Source organism: Cyprinus carpio, chromosome B3, assembly GCF_018340385.1.
Source record: "Cyprinus carpio isolate SPL01 chromosome B3, ASM1834038v1, whole genome shotgun sequence".
Lineage (NCBI taxonomy): Eukaryota > Metazoa > Chordata > Actinopteri > Cypriniformes > Cyprinidae > Cyprinus > Cyprinus carpio.
This window is the reverse complement of record NC_056599.1, coordinates 6,129,699-6,149,084: the sequence shown is the minus strand read 5'-3', so window position 1 is coordinate 6,149,084 and position 19,386 is coordinate 6,129,699. Positions and strand designations below refer to the sequence as shown.

The window sequence follows — 19,386 nt, the reverse complement described above, 5'->3', positions numbered from 1 at the left end:
AAGAAACAATTCTAACCGTTTGTATTACGGCAGCATCCCGACATAACAACAACAGAGAGCGCGGTCAAACTAATTCTCTTCTTCCTCGGTTTTATGGCGGGTAGCACCACCGTTAGCTGCATTATCGCCACCTACTGTATTGGAGTGTGAACCAGAGTTTACCCTTTCATAAAAATAAAAATACAGATTTAAAAAAACCTCTAAATTCCATTAATCAGCTCAGTTCTAAAAAAAAAAAAAAAATAATCTCTAATATACAAATAAAAATAAAAAAAAAAAAACTCTAAATTCCATTAATCAGCTCAGTTCTCATAAAATACAAAAAATAAACTCTCTAATCCATAAGTAAATATAGTTTTAAGCTTTAGGTTATCCACTCCCATCTTTCTAAGTTCATTTTTCATTGTTTCTCATTCATTAGTATACTTTTGACAAACACAAATAACATGTTCTATTGATTCCTCCATTCCACAGTGCTCACAAAATCCTGTAGGATGTTTATTTATTACTTTTAAGGTTTTATTCAGCATAGTATGCCCAACCTTTAATCTTGTTAAAATATTTTCCTCTTTGGTGCTTCTTTTAGTTATTCTCACTACTCCTACTTCTTGTTGTATTTCATAAAGTTGACGTTCTGTATTTCCTGTATCCCATTTATGTTGCCACTCCTTAGTGGTATATGCTTTAATTACTGCTTTTGCTTCATATTTACTAAGTGAGATATTCATGATCCCCTCGTTTTCCAATGCCTGTTTGCTAATCCATCAACCTTTTCATTACCCCCTATGAGCTGGTATTCACATAAATATTATCATGATATTCATATTCTTAAATCTTTACAGGTTGTTATATATCTCATTTACTATATGCGGTCTACTATGGGATGTGAATGATTGTAATGACTTTAATGCGGAACATGAATCTGTACAAAGTATAATCTTTTTGATTTGAGTCTGCCATCATCTCCACTGTGTATACTGATACATGATCTGTTGTTCTCCTATTTACAGATATGTTTAAGGGTGGAATACTGAAAGCAAAACCTGTTCTCCCCGTGTTACTCCAGCATATAAAAGTCTATGAATACTGCAGGAAACATCCAAGGTGGCGTTATTGATAACGGTACTGCAGGAATGTATCTTTTCTGACTTAAAATCATTCCTCTAGCTTCTTTTACACTATTCCATGAAAAACACTTCTGTTTAGACCTTTCCTTTTACCTTTACTGTTGGATGGTGATCTTCTGAATGACCTTGAAGATTTACCCAATAGTTCATCATTAACTGCTTTCGTCTGATTTGTAACGGCATTTCACCCACTTCAACCTGAAGAGCAGATATAGGAGTCGTTTTAAAAGCATCACAACAAAGTCTCAAAGCTTGAGCTTGTATCAAATCCAGCTTCTTCAATAAAGCTTTTGCTGCTGAATAGTAAACAATACTTCCATAATCTAACACTGATCTAATCAGTGCTATATAAATACTTTTCATTGCAGCTCTGCTCGCTCCCCACTCTGATCCTCTTAGACATCTCATCACATTTAAAATCTTTTTACATTTAGTGTCAATCTTTTGAAAATGTTTGTTCCATGTTAATTTTGCATCAAACCACACAACTAGAAACTTAAAAACTTTAACTTGTTCAATAGTTTGTCCATACATCTTTATCTGTGTGTCAATGCCTCTTTTCCAAGTGAACATTTTTGTTTTTGTTTTATCTACTGAAAACCTGAATCCCCATGCATATGACAATTTTTCTACTACTTCAATTGCCTCTTGTATCTTCCCTGTAATATAATTTATATTCCTTCCCCGTTTCCACAATGCCCCATCATCAGCATCATGATCGCCCAATGTCTCCCTGAACCTGAGAAAATACATTATTTATCATAATTGAAAAGAGTATTGGACTTATGATGCTGCCCTGGGGGATACCATTTTCTACCATACATCTTTCAGATAAGACCTTCCCAATTCTAACTTGAATAAATCTTTCAAACAAAAAGATCTTTTATCCAATTATAACTTCTACCTGTTATTCCTATCATATCAAGTTTGATCATTAACCCCTCTTTCCAAACCATGCCATATGCTTTTTCGACATCAAAGAAAACTGCCATCACTGAATCCTTATTAACCTGAACTTTCATAACATCTTATATTTAAACAAATAATGGGGTCCATAGTTCCTCTCCCTCTCCTGAAACCACTGTGATGAGATGATAGAATTCCTCTATTTTTCAAAAAAGAAAAAAGAAACTATTCTTTCTGTAATCATTCTTTCCATTATCTTTATCTAATGCTATTGGCCGATAATTCTTTGGATTTGATGGATCCTTTCCTGGCTTCCTAATAGGGATAATCACTGACTCTTTCCATCCAGTAGGTAACTTTCCTTTTTCCCAAACTTCATTATAAAAGCATAACAGCTTTATAGACGCTAGAACACCCAAATGTTTTAACGTTATCTACCAGATTTTATCCTTCCCAGGAGATGTTATTCCTGCTCTTGCTATTGCCCTCTTCATTTCTTCCATAGTGAACGGAGCATCCATTGTGTTGTTAATTTCCTTCTGCCTCTCAAGACTTCCAGAATAAACTGATTTTGTTAATTCCCTTCCTCTCTTTCCCTCCTCAGTTAGATTATTTGAGCTATGAATTTCAATAAGTGCCTTTGCTATCATTTTTCTTCATCAGATACTGCTACCTTTTCCACCACCTTCATAACAGGATATTTCCATTCTCTTCTGCTTCCTCTTATGCTTTTAATCATGCCCCAAACCTCTCCCACAGGTGTTGATTTACCTATTTTATTACAAACACATCTGCCAGCTTTGTCTTTTTGCATTTTGTATAATTTTCCTAACCCTTGCTTGCATTTTCTTATATTTAAGTTTGAAAATTATGGATTCTTCTTAATATTCTTAAAGCTTTATTTCTTTCTTTAAATACTATACTGCATTCATCTGTCCACCAAGAGACCACCTTCCTCTTCATTTACTTTTAGGAACTGACTCATTAGCAGCTTTATTCAATACTGATTTCAATTTTTGATCAACCTCCTCAATATCTTCACTTAAAATCTATTTCGTCTAATTCACTCTCACAAATTAAACTAAACATTTCCCAGTTAGCACGGCCAAATATCCACTTCCCTATTCTTTTCTCTTGTTGTTTATTTTCCTGTATTAATATTCTACAAAAAAAACTAGATGATGATCACTCCCCACTGATGTTTCATAAGTTACATCCCACTCACATATCCCTGCTAAATTATTTGACACCAAAGTTAAATCCAATACTGACATATTTCCTGTGTGTACATCCAGTCTGGTCCTTCTCCCATCATTTAGACAAACCAAGTCCTTTTCCTCTAACAATTGTTCAATCACCCCTCCACTTACATCCGTTTTTGTTCCTCCCCATAATGTACTATGTGCATTAAAATCCCCACATATCACTCTCTTATTTCCATCCATTCCTTCAATTTGCATTAACCCATTCAGATCTAATTTCTTACAAGGATTATAATAATTAAGAATTATGAGCTCTCCTTCCTTCATCAAGATCCCTATGACTATATATTTATGCTCATTTCCTATTCCTATCTTACTAAATACAATATCTTCTCTAATAAATGTAACACACCCACCTCCTACTCCTTCCCTCCTATCACACCTAACACAACCATATCCACCTAATCTAAAATCTAAATTTGGTCTCAACCATGTCTCCTGAACACAAATAACACTGGGTTTTCTAGATAGCTCTTCTATATATTTTGTAAATTATTGTCAATTGGCCAACAATTTTAAGGATTTAATGAGGTTTTCCCCACTGTAGGACCATCTGTTGTTGCAGTTATAAAGAGTAGTCTAACCTCGGGTGTGGTCCCTGAAATTTTAAAACATGCAGTAGTTCAACCTCTGATTAAAAAACCTGCTCTAGATCCATCAGTTCTTGCTAATTTCAGGCCTATTTCCAAATTGCCTTTCTTTTCAAAAATCATGGAGAAGATTGTGTACAGTCAATTATTGGCTTTTTTGGAAGAACATAATATACTAGAGGTTTTCCAATCCGGCCTTAAAACCTTGCACAGCACCGAAACTGCTCTTTTAAGAGTTTTTAATGATATCTTTTTAGCTACTGACTCTGGTGACTGTGTTGTCCTTGTGCTTTTAGATCTGACTGCTGCATTTGACACAGTGGATCATGAAATATTGATTTCACGTTTAAGGCAGTGGGTGGGCATCAGTGGCATAGCACTGGAGTGGTTTAGGTCATACTTAGCGGATCAAACTTTTTGTGTTAGCTTAGGTGACTCTGTGTCCTCCTCTGCTCCTCTCTTGTGTGGGGTCCCACAGGGCTCAGTCCTCGGCCCTCTACTTTTCTCTCTGTATTTGCTTCCACTTGGTTCCATACTTAGAAAGTACAGCATTTCATTCCACTGCTATGCAGATGACAGTCAGATTTATGTACCTCTTAAAAAAAAAAATTATAACTCTGTTGGACAACTACTCGATTGTCCCGACGACATAAAGGCCTGGATGGCTCTGAACTTTTTAAATTTTAATGATAAAAAACAGAAGTGATGGTTTTTGGAGGCACCACTGGGATTCCGCCTGTAGATCTGGGCTCCTTGGCACCCTATATTAAACCTAGTATCACAAACCTAGGAGTTAAAGTGGACCCTGAGCTTAAACTTAACAGTCAGATCAAAGCTGTTGTCAAATCAAGCTTCTTTCATTTGAGGCAGCTGGCCAAAATTAAGCCAATTCTGTCAAGACAACATTTTGAAACTGCAATCCATGCCTTTGTAACTACATGGCTGGACTACTGTAATTTACTATATGTGGGGGTTAGTGGGTCCTCCATCACCCGTCTCCAGATGATACAAAATGCAGCAGCATGCCTTTTAAACATGAGCACATTTCCCCTATTTTAGCTTCATTACACTGGCTGCCAATTCAATTTAGGATCCATTTTAAAATTCTGTTATTTGCTTTTAAATCACTAAATGGTCTTGCCCCGCCATACCTCTCTGAGCTTCTAGACTCTTATAAACCCGTCCGCTCTCTCAGATCAGATGATCAGCTGCTCCTGACTGTGCCTAAAACTAAGCGTAAGCTCAGAGGGGACTGTGCCTTTGCTGTGTCTGCCCCTAAACTATGGAATGATCTGCCTTTGCATGTTAAGCAGGCCTCTTATTTATCTGTTTTTATAACCCATCTTTTCTCTTTGGCTTATGACACCTAGTAAGATGTTGACTTTATTGACTTGATTTAATTTGTTACTTTGAATGCTTTTATTGTGTGGTTATTAATTGTACATATGTTTATTTTTTCTGCAAAGCACTTTGGTCAGCTTTGGTTGCTGTAAAGTGCTTAACAAATAAAGTTGGTATGGTATGGTATGGTATGGTAACAAACTTCTAGCATTCCATTGCATCAAGAGGATCATTATTAGTATTATCCAACCCATGCTTGATCCTGACTTGCCTGAGCACTGAGGTCATTTCTTACTTCCTCCCATGTCAGCCCACTGATATTTAGATGATGTACTGCTGCCTTTACAATTATTTGTATTCTTAATGTTTTCAATTTAATCTCCATTATGGCATTAACTACCCCTGCAATGAAGATAACTAGTTTCTTTAAGTCAACCAATACTTTTCCTTTATTTACCTGTTCTACTTCTTTTGAGGTTTGATTCGCAACTCTGTTTCTTTAATTTTTTTCCTTCTCTTGGATTCACCATCATCACAGTTTCTGCATATGTGATCTTATTCTGAGTTCTTACCTGTTGTATTTCCCTTTCCTTTTTCATCACTTCACACCCCCCATAAGCCACACTGTGATTCCCCCCACAGTTACAACATTTTGGCTGTTCATGATTACATTGCCCATAATCATGATCTTCTCCACACTTGGCACATCTTCTTCTCCCTTTACATACATTGGCTGTATGTCCAAATCTTTGGCAGTTGTAACACCTCATTGGCTTTGGAATATATTCTCTAACGTTATAACTCAAAAAACCTAACGTCACTTTTTTGGGTAATAATTCCTCTTCAAAATCAAGTACAACCCATTCACTGTCTTTCCTCACTCCCTCTCGAGTTATCTGTATCCATCGAGGACCTTTAAGAATTCCTCCTTTTAGGTTTGATTTAATTTCCTCCATTGAGATGCCTACTGGAACTCCCCAAATCACTCCTTTACTCCATTTATTTTCCCTTTTCACACGCCTTGTATTTATTACTTTAAATTGTCCTATTTCCTCAATTCTGCCAGCTCTCTCTCTCTGCTCTTCATTTCTACAAACAATCAGTAAATTTCCATCTCTTTAAACCTTCGCCATATGTATGTCACCAATCTGGTTTCACAAAATAGTTTTTACTGAACTCATTGATGATATTTCCTTCTCCTCGCCGAATCTCAATATCATTTTAAATTTCAAACCTTCATGGTCACTCTCTTCCACTCCTCTTTCAAAACTTTGAGAATGCCTGCTTTTCTTTGTTCTTTTCCCTTCAAAATTATTTTCTGTTTTCTCCCTCATTCTTCTGCCAGGCTGTAAATATGTTTTTTCTGCTGTAAAGTTGGGCATTTTAATATGGGAGTCTATGGGTTTCCACGATTTTTTAACTTAGAAGTTTTATCCATATAACTCTTTGCTGTGTGAATCACATCAAACTGTCGCTTTCTCTCAAAGAGGACTTGAACCCAGCATTAGTACACGTTAAATTGTTGATAAATTTCTTACATACGTCCCCACCTACAATTGGTCCCGACAGTGACGTCACCATGACGTCACCGTGGGTCTGTCAACTGCCCTCCCTATCAATCCCATTCAGAAATTAAAACGGACTGACGGCGACAGAAGGGAAGACTGCTCCATCTCCTTCTCCTGCTAAGTCTTTGATGTGGCAGAATCATAGACTGTATAAAAACATGGACGTAGTGTCCGTGATGCCACACATATACTCCTGAAGAGTGACTCTCCCGGATAATCGAAAATGGGCAAAAAGGCGGGAGCTGGTTGCTGAAGCCACACCCACCTACCTCGACGGCAGTCTCAGCAGCAGCAATCCACCTGTCACTCAAGTGGCCACGCCCTTGATTATGCAGAAATATAAGGTTTAATATAATTTAAACAGAAAAAATTCTCCCCCTAACAGCTGTCATGAAGGGCAAAATCAGCTATATAGACCAAAATCATTTTTTTGAACCAGGCTGTAAATATGTTTTTTCTGCTGTAAAGTTGGGCATTTTAATATGGGAGTCTATGGGACTGACTCCCTTTTGCAGCCAGCCTCAAGCTGCCAGTCGATGAATTGCATTTTAGGCACTTCCTTGTTGGCTTCACGAGAGAGAGCAGGAGGTTGCCGTTCGGGCAGAATGCACTCGCCATAGCGGAGGCTCGCAAAGCGGAGCCAGGTGAGAGTTTAAACGAGGCTTTACTTGCCGGCAACCTGCCAAAATAAAAGCCTGCTGATTTTAAGTATGAAAATTATGAAAATTCATCTTTAAAAAAAGTAGTAGTAAATATTAGCATTTGTATTTGTATTTAATAATTCCCTTTTAATTTTAAATAGTATTATCGCACTTTATTATTTAGACACACACACACACATTCTGTATCTATGAAGCACATGACACTAATCAATTTTTTAACTTAAAAGGGATTATGTGAAATATTGTGCTGTCTTGATACCATAAATTAAACCTTAAATGTTTAAATATGTATTTATACTGTAGAATTAGATTTTTGAAATCTTACATTTTAAGCAAGAACACAGAAATGTCTCACCAAAATAACACAAGCTTTACTGATATGGCTTGAGCAAACTGTTTTAATACATTTTATAAATATCCGTCCTTACAAAAGAGCACAGCACATCGTAGAACAAAATACATCAAATTATTGCCAAACCTCTATGAAAACCATTAGGCCCAAACTTTATGTCCATGCATGCGTGCATTAAATGAGTCACAGGGAAAAAAAAGTAAATAAAGTTGCTTCAACAATTTAATCTATTTTAACATTTAGTGAGGTAGAATAAAATGGCTCAAATCCTTATTCGCTTTGCAAATGCATGAAAAACATTAAATGCTAAGACACTAAATATATTTGCAGAAAATAAAAAAGGGAATTTATCAGATTAGTGAGCCCAAAGAGTAGAGGAATATAATAGCAGGCAGCACAATGAAGAAATGCAAACGGAATTGTACTAAAACTATTTGAGTAAACTGCCAAAAACAAATGGAAGCATTTGAGTGCTGTAAACTTAAAATAACATTAAAAAATTTGAGGCAAATTAACATTTTTATTTCTTTAGAGTAATTACAACCCAATTCCTTTATCAAAGATTTACTATTTGGTCTTACAGTGTACCTATGTATAGCACATATAAAATGAGCTTCACTGGAAGATTACGAGCTGGCTTATCTTTATCCGGAAGTTCTAAATAGTGCTCCGTGCATATGGCCAATTGGACATCTGGGAAGAAAAAAAAAACACTATAAAGCACTTGACTAGGCTACTTTTTCCACCTTTCTTTCGTAGAGAACAGCAAAAATTATATTATAGCATTAGAGAAAGCTTACTACTGTTACTAAAGACCTTACACAAATTGGAGCACTAACCAATACAGAAAGCTAAAACATGATTTTGGTAATCACCAATACTGTTAGTTTAGAGCAGCAGTGTTAGTTTACAAAATCCTCACATAATTTGTTTAAAATTGTTTTAATAAATTTAAGCATTTTATATAGTGAATAGTGCTCAGCTTAAATGAGTACACCCCCTCTGAAACTTAACAAATTCAGCAATTACTCAAAATTACTTAAAGTGACGTGACATGTGGCCAAGTATGGTGACCCCTACTCAGAATTAGGGCTCTGCATTTATCCCATCCAAGTGCACACACACAGCAGTGCACACACACAGCAGTGAACACACACAGGGCATGAACACACACTTGGAGCTGTGGGCAGCCATTTATCCTGCGGCGCCCGGAGAGCAGTCGGGGCGAACCCGCAACCCTCAAGGGCACCTCAGTCGTGGTATTGAAGGTGGGAGAGAGCGCTGTACATTCACTCCCCCACCTACAATCCCTGCCGGTACGAGACTCGAACCCACAACCTTTGGGTTACAAGTTTATAGAATGCCAAAATTATTCAGCAAAATCAGATTTTCTTATCAAAGTGATACAATTTTGTGTTGCAAAAATAAGTACACCCTCCTGAAAGTTACTAAATAAAACAAAAAAAAAAGTGTATAGGTTTAATGGTATTTTTGATCAACAGGTAAGTATATTGAACCAAAACTTTTTAAAGACAAGTAATTTCCTAACAATTAAAAGTGTTATATAGCCCACTGAATCCTACTCCGACTTAATGCTGGCAGCAGTGGAAGTTCTTGGGAGAGAACTGCTAGGAGACTTATTTCTTAGCATAAAAGAGAACAATGCTACAAGAGGAATACCAAATTATTGTTTTAAGTGTGAAAATATAGTAGAAGTAGCACGGACATTCAAAAAACAATAGACTTGTGATAAGGCTCCTGAAATAATCAGGTCTTCACTTTAATGGTGTACTCACACATGTCTTGTTTGGTTCGATTGAAATGAACTCTGGTTCATTTCCCCCCTTTGCTGTGGATCTTTTTTGGCAGGTGTGAATACAGCAATCCTCACTCTGGTGCACACCAAACAACCGAACCGAGACCCAGCTGAAAACCTACTCCTGGTTCGGTTCCAAACAAACTCTGGTATGGTTCGTTTAAGGTGTGAATATTATCCGACCTCGATCCGACCCCCAACTGCAGAAAGCACTGCGCCTTTTGAATTGACAGTCTGGATAAGACGCATAAAAATGTGGATGTGTTCAGCAAGTTCAGCGAAAGGATGAAGGAGAAGGGATTTGAGCGGTCTCCCACAAATCACGTTGAGCGGTTTCTTCCCCATAGAAGTACATTATAAGGAAACATAACGTGGTTTAACTTACCTTAACAACGACCGGGGAAAACCAAACTTCTGTCAGATTTTACTATAATAAACACCATTTTGCATCCACGTTAAGCTGTTTCCATCTGATGGACACATGTGGGGGAGGAAAAGTTATATTAATAATATTAAGGAGATATTATTCACTTCATACACTGATAAGAGCTTGTTCTTATGACAGCAGCAAGTGATTATTAGAAGTAAAATTTGACAGATATTTGGTTTTCCACGGTCATTGTTAAGGTAGGCTATGTTTCTTTATAATGGACTGTTTCCTTATAATGGACTTCTATGGGGGAGAAAACGCTTAATGTGATATTATTCACTTTATCTGTGGAATAGAGCTCGGTCTGTTGATGGTAGTTAGTGTTTATTACAAGTAAGGTTTTGACAGAAATTTGGTTTTCCCTAGTCAGTGTTTAGGTACGTTAAGCATTTTAGGGGAATATCCCCACTTGCCAAAGCCTGCCATTGCTTTCCTATGTGAAAGTGCCATTGGTCCCACTTTGTCAAAAAAAAAATAAAATCATAAAAAATCTCGTGGCCTCAAGATACTAACTCGTGGCCTCAAGATACTAACTCGTGGCCTCAAGATACTAACTCATGGCCATCAAGATACGTAACTTGTGGCCTCAAGATACTAACTCGTGGCCTCAAGATAAGTAACTCGTGGCCTCAAGATACTAACTCGTGGCCTCAAGATTTTTTTCTAGAAAAAGAGCAGGAGAAATAACATGCAAGTGTCTCAGAGCTGGCAAAAGCTATGAAAAAGCCTGCAGAAAGTGACATGCAGAGCTTGTTGTCACCACTAGAGTAACCTACTCTAGCAAAGCACACTAACTCATTTAACTTCTCCAAGAACCATATTTTACAAAATAGAGACTTCTGGGAATCCATACTCTGGCCTCAAGAGACCAAGTCAATCATTTTCGGATCCAAACAGCATCCAAAAATTGTTCTGGTAGTTGTTAGGACGAGAATACAGTGAGGATAGTGATTGGTAACCACAGTGACGGGCGTGGTGCTAGTAAAGCTTTTATAATGAATTTTTTTTTTATTATTATTATTTATATGGGATCTATTGGACTGAATCCCTTTTGCAGCAGCCCTCAACTGGCCGTGCGATGAATTGCATTTTACGGCACTTCCTTGTGGCTTCACGAGAGAGAGCAGGAGGTTGCCGTTCGGGCAGAATGCACTCGCCATAGCGGAGGCTCGCAAAGCGGAGCCAGGTGAGAGTTTAAAACGAGGCTTTACTTGCCGGCAACCTGCCAAAATAAAAGCATGCTGATTTTAAGTATAAAATTATGAAAATTCATCTTTAAAAAAAGTAGTAGTAAATATTACATTTGTATTTGTTATTTAATAATTCCCTTTTAATTTTAAAAAGTAGTATTATCGCACTTTATTATTTAGACACACACACACACATACTGTATCTATGAAGCACATGACACTAATCAATTTTTTAACTTAAAAGGGATTATGTGAAATATTGTGCTGTCTGATACCATAAATTAAACCTTAAATGTTTAAATATGTATTTATACTGTAGAATTAGATTTTTGAAATCTTACATTTTAAGCAAGAACACAGAAATGTCTCACCAAAATAACACAAGCTTTACTGATATGGCTTGAGCAAACTGTTTTAATACATTTTATAAATATCCGTCCTTACAAAAGAGCACAGCACATCATAGAACAAAATACATCAAATTATTGTCAAACCTCTATGAAAACCATTAGGCCCAAACTTTATGTCCATGCATTGCCTGCATTAAATGAGTCACAGGAAAAAAAAAAGTAAATAAAGTTGCTTCAACAATTTAATCTATTTTAACATTTAGTGAGGTAGAATAAAATGGCTCAAATCCTTATTCGCTTTGCAAATGCATGAAAAACATTAAATGCTAAGACACTAAATATATTTGCAGAAAATAAAAAAGGGAATTTATCAGATTAGCGAGCCCAAAGAGAAGAGGAATATAATGGCAGGCAGCACAATGAAGAAACGCAAATGGAATTGTACTAAAACTATTTGAGTAAACTGCCAAAAACAAATGGAAGCATTTGAGTGCTGTAAACTTAAAATAACATTTTTGAACTAATTATTTAAAAAATTTGAGGCAAATTAACATTTTTATTTCTTTAGAGTAATTACAACCCAATTCCTTTATCAAAGATTTACTACTTTGGTCTTACAGTGTACCTATGTATAGCAACATATAAAATGAGCTTCACTGGAAGATTACGAGTAGCCACACTGGGTAGTACCCAAACTTTATATCAACTCCGTGCATATGGCCAATTGGACATCTGGGAAGAAAAAAAAACAAAAAACTATATAAAGCACTTGACTAGGCTACTTTTTCCACCTTTCTTTCATAGAGAACAGCAAAAATTATATTATAGCATTAGAGAAAGCTTACTACTGTTACTAAAGACCTTACACAAATTGAAGCACTAACCAATACAGAAAGCTAAAACATGATTTTGGTAATCACCAATACTGTTAGTTTAGAGCAGCAGTGGTTAGTTTACAAAATCCTCACATAATTTGTTTAAAATTGTTTTTAATAAATTTAAGCATTTTATATAGTGAATAGTGCTCAGCTTAAATGAGTACACCCCCTCTGAAACTTAACAAATTCAGCAATTACTCTTTACTTAAAGTGACGTGACATGTGGCCAAGTATGGTGACCCCTACTCAGAATTAGGGCTCTGCATTTATCCCATCCAAGTGCACACACACAGCAGTGAACACACACAGGGCATGAACACACACTTGGAGCTGTGGGCAGCCATTTATGCTGCGGCGCCCGGAGAGCAGTCGGGGGTTCGGTGCCTTGCTCAAGGGCACCTCAGTCGTGGTATTGAAGGTGGGAGAGAGCGCTGTACATTCACTCCCCCCATCTACAATCCCTGCCGGTACGAGACTCGAACCCACAACCTTTGGGTTACAAGTTTATAGAATGCCAAAATTATTCAGCAAAATCAGATTTTCTTATCAAAGTGATACAATTTTGTGTTGCAAAAATAAGTACACCCTCCTGAAAGTTACTAAATAAAACAAAAAAAAGTGTATAGGTTTAATGGTATTTTTGATCAACAGGTAAGTATATTGAACCAAAACTTTTTAAAGACAAGTAATTTCCTAACAATTAAAAGTGTTATATAGCCCACTGAATCCTACTCCGACTTAATGCTGGCAGCAGTGGAAGTTCTTGGGAGAGAACTGCTAGGAGACTTATTTCTTAGCATAAAAGAGAACAATGCTACAAGAGGAATACCAAATTATTGTTTTAAGTGTGAAAATATAGTAGAAGTAGCACGGACATTCAAAAACAATAGACTTGTGATAAGGCTCCTGAAATAATCAGGTCTTCACTTTAATGGTGTACTCACACATGTCTTGTTTGGTTCGATTGAAATGAACTCTGGTTCATTTCCCCTTTGCTGTGGATCTTTTTGGCAGGTGTGAATACAGCAATCTCACTCTGGTGCACACCAAACAACCGAACCGAGACCCAGCTGAAGAGGTGGTCTTGGTTCGGTTCCAAACAAACTCTGGTATGGTTCGTTTAAGGTGTGAATATGATCCCACCTCGATCCGACCCAACTGCAGAAAGCACTGCGCCTTTTGAATTGACAGTCTGGATAAGACGCATAAAAATGTGGATGTGTTCAGCAAGTTCAGCGAAAGGATGAAGGAGAAGGGATTTGAGCGTCTCTCCCACAAATCACGTTGAGCGGTTTTCTTCCCCATAGAAGTACATTATAAGGAAACATACGTGGTTTAACTTACCTTAACAACGACCGGGGAAAACCAAACTTCTGTCAGATTTTACTTATAATAAACACCATTTTGCATCCACGTTAAGCTGTTTCCATATGATGGACACATGTGGGGGAGAAAAGTTATATTAACTTAATATTAAGGAGATATTATTCACTTCATACACTGAATAAGAGCTTGTTCTTATGACAGCAGCAAGTGATTATTAGAAGTAAAATTTGACAGATATTTGGTTTTCCACGGTCATTGTTAAGGTAGGCTATGTTTCTTTATAATGGACTGTTTCCTTATAATGAGACTTCTATGGGGGAGAAAACGCTTAATGTGATATTATTCACTTTATCTGTGGAATAAGAGCTCGTTCTTTTGATGGTAGTTAGTGTTTATTACAAGTAAGGTTTGACAGAAATTTGGTTTTCCCTAGTCAGTGTTTAGGTACGTTAAGCATTTTAGAATATCCCCACTTGCCAAAGCCTGCCATTGCTTTCCTATGTGAAAGTGCCATTGGTCCCACTTTGTCAAAAAAATAAAAATAAAAAATCTCGTGGCCTCAAGATACTAACTCGTGGCCTCAAGATACTAACTCGTGGCCTCAAGATACTAACTCATGGCCTCAAGATAAGTAACTCGTGGCCTCAAGATACTAACTCGTGGCCTCAAGATAAGTAACTCGTGGCCTCAAGATACTAACTCGTGGCCTCAAGATTTTTTTCTAGAAAAAGAGCAGGAGAAATAACATGCAAGTGTCTCAGAGCTGGCAAAAGCTATGAAAAAGCCTGCAGAAGTGACATGCATGCTTGTTGTCACCACTAGAGTAACCTACTCTAGCAAAGCACAATAAACTCATTTAACTTCTCCAAGAACCATATTTACAAAATAGAGACTTCTGGGAATCCATACTCTGGCCTCAAGAGACCAAGTCAATCATTTCGGATCCAAAAGCATCCAAAATGTTCTGGTGTTGTTAGACGAGAAGTACAGTGAGAAGTGATTGGTACCACAGTGACGTTCAGTGCTAGTAAAGCTTTTATAATGAATTTTTTTTTTTATTATTATTATTTTTTTTTATTATGCAAACAGACTATTACAATATTTACAAAAAACAAATGAAATGCAAAAAACAAATTCAGAGACCAACATAACATACATATCAGTATGATTTGTGTGTGTGTGTATGTGTGCATGTGTGTTAGTGTAACTGGGTGAGGGAGTAGAAATATATGAATAAAGGGGGCTGTAGAGAAGTACAACAGACTTAACCAGAGAAGAAAAAAAAAAAAAAAATTCAATACACATACATATATACACACATAACAATAGCCATAGTACTAATGATAATGATAATAATAATAATAATAATAATAATAATAATAATAATAATGATGATGAATACAATTAATAAGAAAAGACAAATGGTAATAATAGTATTAGCAGTCGTAGTAAGGATAAACATATACACATTTTCAACAGTTCCAAAATGAGGGGGAGGTTAAAGGATCAGGAAAAGGACAAATAAAATAGTAGTAGTAGTAGTAGAAATAATAATAATAATAATAATAATAATAATAATAATAATAATAATAATAATAATAATAATAATAATATTGACATAGCGATTGAATGTAATGATAATAGTAGTAGTTGCAATAATAATAATAATAATAATAACATTGATACAACTATTAATGATAAGGTATTGTAAAGCTGCCTCTGACATCCCTCATGGCCAAGGCATATGATAGACCCCCGCCAGCGTCAAGTTGCAAAGGGGTTATCAAGGTGAGGTGCCTCGGGGCCCAGGGTCACCAAATCCAAACTCATTCCCAGCCGTCCCAGACATGCCAGACATGCCACGCTTACCCTGTCTTGTGTTTTTTTTTTTTTTTTTTTTTTTTTTTTTTTTTATAAATATGCCTGTTTTCATTGTTATACTCATGATATGTTTGTCAACTAGTGTGTGATGCATTTAAAAAAGTATGGCGTGTAACATGGAGCAGCCCAGTACAAAGCCCAAGCTGCCACGCCCACACCACACTTACCCTATGTGTTTTTTTTTTTTTTTTTTTTTTTTTTTTTTTCAAGAGACCAATGGCTGCTTTCATTGTTATACTCATGATATGTTTGTCACTCAGTGTGTGATGCATTTAAAAAAGTATGGCGTGTAACATGGAGCAGCCCAGTACAAAGCCCAAGCTGCCACGCTCACACCACACTTACCCTATGTCTTTTTTTTTTTTTTTTTTTTTTTATAATGAAATTGATGAGTGCTGAAGGTGTGAGGGAGTTGTGCTTTATTAATGCTGGCGTGAATTCACACACTACTATGTGATGTAATACAAAAACTTGAAACAGAAGATGCTACCCTCCCCTCATTCCCTGCATTATTGGGCATTTTTTTTTCAACATGACAATGAAGATATTCATTCTCCCAAGGTGAAAATCCTTCAGTGGGCATATATTTCACTCAATCTTAATGCTCTTGAGCAGCTGTGGGGGATTCTGTAGAGATGAGCTGAGCAAAACTCCCCATTAAAGATCAGGGCCTGTATTCACAAAACATTTTATCTTACCACTCAGAGTTCTCCTAAATAACAGTAAAAGTTTTTAGCTAAGAGTTTTTTTCTTAAAAAAACCTATTCGTAAAGCTGCTGAGAAAAAACTTTTTAGCTTAAAGACTTCTGTCTATTCCTTAGTAAGAGTAAGTGCTGGGTTTTTTTCATAGGAGTGGCCTGTGAAGAGACAGCAACCTATCTGTGGTGGCACAGAAATCTTCATTATTTCAATATAAAAATGTGTTTGACTATAATGTACTGGATCGATGTAATGGGTCTATTCGGTTCCGTCTTTTCTCTGAAACTTGAAAATGGATTTGAGAAACGAGGTATTCCCCAACTTACAACCGATTTAAGCATGTTTGAGGCTAGTTATTACGCAGAAGTCTGTAGCGCAGGCTTATTTGAAACACAATGTCTGTCACGGGTGTTGTTAAATGTTACGGTGACGCATTGCTGCCACACATATTATTTTTTCCACTCACTTATGTCGTAACAACGAGATGTTATGTCGTTTTATAATGTGATGTGATGTCATCTTTTATCGTAATGACGAGATGTTTTCTCGTTAAAACGACACATTTTCTCGTAATAACGAGATGTTATGTCCTAAAAACGATATAATTATCTTTTTCTCGTTATAACGACATATTATGTCATAAAAACTATATGTTTTCCCGTTATTATAGATGGTACATTTTGTGAGCGATAAGTCCGCGCTGCTGTCGCCACAGTCTGACATAAACGAGGATCTGCACGCTGCTGAAATTATTTAAATTCTACACTGTTATAAATGTATTTTAATGTAATGGTTTTATTTTTAGCGGCATGTTTATTAGGATTAATTTCCAATCTGTTAACAATATAGTGCTATCCAACTCAGACCCATGACTATTTAGGCTATGATCAGATCAAAACGGTTATTTTTGAATAATCGACTCTCGGCTTAATATTTCTTTATTTAAATGACTGAAGTTTGATTTAATAAATCGAAATACGAAAAAAAAAAAAAGAAATAAAGAGATTTTCTGATAGGCTAATAATGATAATAGACTAGACGGGAAAGACTGTACAGAAAGCCTTCTTTAGACTAATAATAAAATATGTTCGCAATGGATACAGGCCTATTTATGAAGTTGACTTTATTTGGTATCAGAACTAATATGGTGGTAATTAGCCTAGGCTATTTCGTAATGTCATTAAAGCGTTTAAATTGGCAGTCACTTTTGGTAATTAAAATCTGGCAAACAATTTGGCTCTAAATGGCTAAGATCTATAAATGGGTAAACAGGGTGGTGTAGTAAGCGACCAACTATGGCAGCGATCCAACGTGTCCTTGTGTTGAATCAAAGACGGCGCCGGCCGCGGAGCCATTTAGTCCATGTCATTTGTTTTATTCGGCAAAACTTCAGCCCTTTTGACATTTTGCCTGACGTGGCTATACAACTCATATGGAGCTGCTGGACCTTCTCAGACCTGCGCTTGCCAGGCTAACGCGGCGGAATTTTGCTTTAAGCCCTGAAGTCCAGCTGCTTGCAGCGCTAAGGTTTTTTTGCTACAGGGAGCTTCATCAAGGTCGTGGGAGAGGGCTACGGCCTAAGCAAGACCTCGGTGTGGAGGTGCGTCCACACTGTCACCAACGCCCTTCTGCGCCATGCCGGGGATTACATCCGGCTGCCGGCAACACGTCAGGAGGTCCAGGAGGTGCACCAGGGCGGTCATGCCATTGCTGGCATCCCCAGAGTCTTGGGCCTGGTGGATGGCACACTCATCCCTATCGCCAATCCATCAGTGATTGATCAGGTGTACATATCGCGAAAGGGATACGCTGCCATAAACGTGCAGGTTATAGTGGACCATAGGGGTGTGATCTCCGACCTGGTGGCAAGGTGGCCAGGCAGCACCCACGACAGTTTTGTCTGGGCCAATTCTGCTGTGGGTGAACAAGCGAGAGAGAGGGGTTTGGTCAGAGCCTGTTCCTCGTGGATAGTGGATACCGTCTGAGAACATACTTATTCACACAAGTGGCACAACGGGATAACGAGGGTGGATGATTAGCGAGGGATACCCGGTTCGTCTACCCGTCACAACATATCGTGTGAACATATTACTGACAATTTGATAATTTAATTAATAGTCTATATTTTACGGATAACTTTAACTATGTTAAAATAAATGTTACTGGAATAATTTGAGGAATGTTTCATTTGCATAGAACGTGTTGACTTTCTTAACGCCGTAATGCCCCTTCGTGTGAAGTGGAAAATCGATTCCTGAGCAATCGATGCCAACTTATTCAGCACCTTCACTTGGGACAGCGCCTTTGTAACGTCGGACGTAAGAGGCAGTGTGTTAAGAAGCTTCCTAAGGGACACTTCGGGGAACACACTTAGGAACATAAACAACTCTGCTAAGATATATCTATCGAGTCTTCTTAACGCGCTAAGAGTGAGCGTTATCGGGGAAACGGGCCCAGGTCATTTTTACCATTGTATTTGCAGGAAAGCCCATTTAGTATAGCTCATTGGCAAGTATTATCTTTGTATCAACTCTTGGTATATATCTATATCTTCTATCACTCAAAGATGCAAGTATTACTACTCAGAAATTGACATCTCTTCTATCTATAAAAGTTTTCACAGGAAATCATATCTGTCACACAGTCTGGATTTATGAAGGGAAGAAATATTTCAAACAATATTAGACTGGTATTAGACCTTTTAGATTATTCAGATTTGGTAAATGAGGAAGCTCTTTTGATACTTTATTTTTTTTGATACTTTTGATACAGTAGAGCACAATTTCTTGCATCAGGCCATTAATCATTTTGGTTTTGGCCCAACTTTTACAAATATGATGCACACAGTCTATAATAATATCTCAAGTAGTGTTTCTTTATCCGGTGGTACGTCTTCTCGTTTTGTTATCCAACGAGGCATTAGACAGGGATGCCCTATTTCTCCATTTTTATTTTTATTAGTAGCTGAAACATTGAATCTTTACACTCTGCATTGCTCCCAAATTAAA

At 37.1% G+C, this 19,386-nt stretch overlaps 1 pseudogene; it reads right to left on the bottom strand.

The window, feature by feature from the left end:
• The window catches only part of LOC122136721, a 690,060-nt pseudogene that overhangs the window by 133,145 nt on the left and 537,529 nt on the right, over window positions 1-19,386 (bottom strand).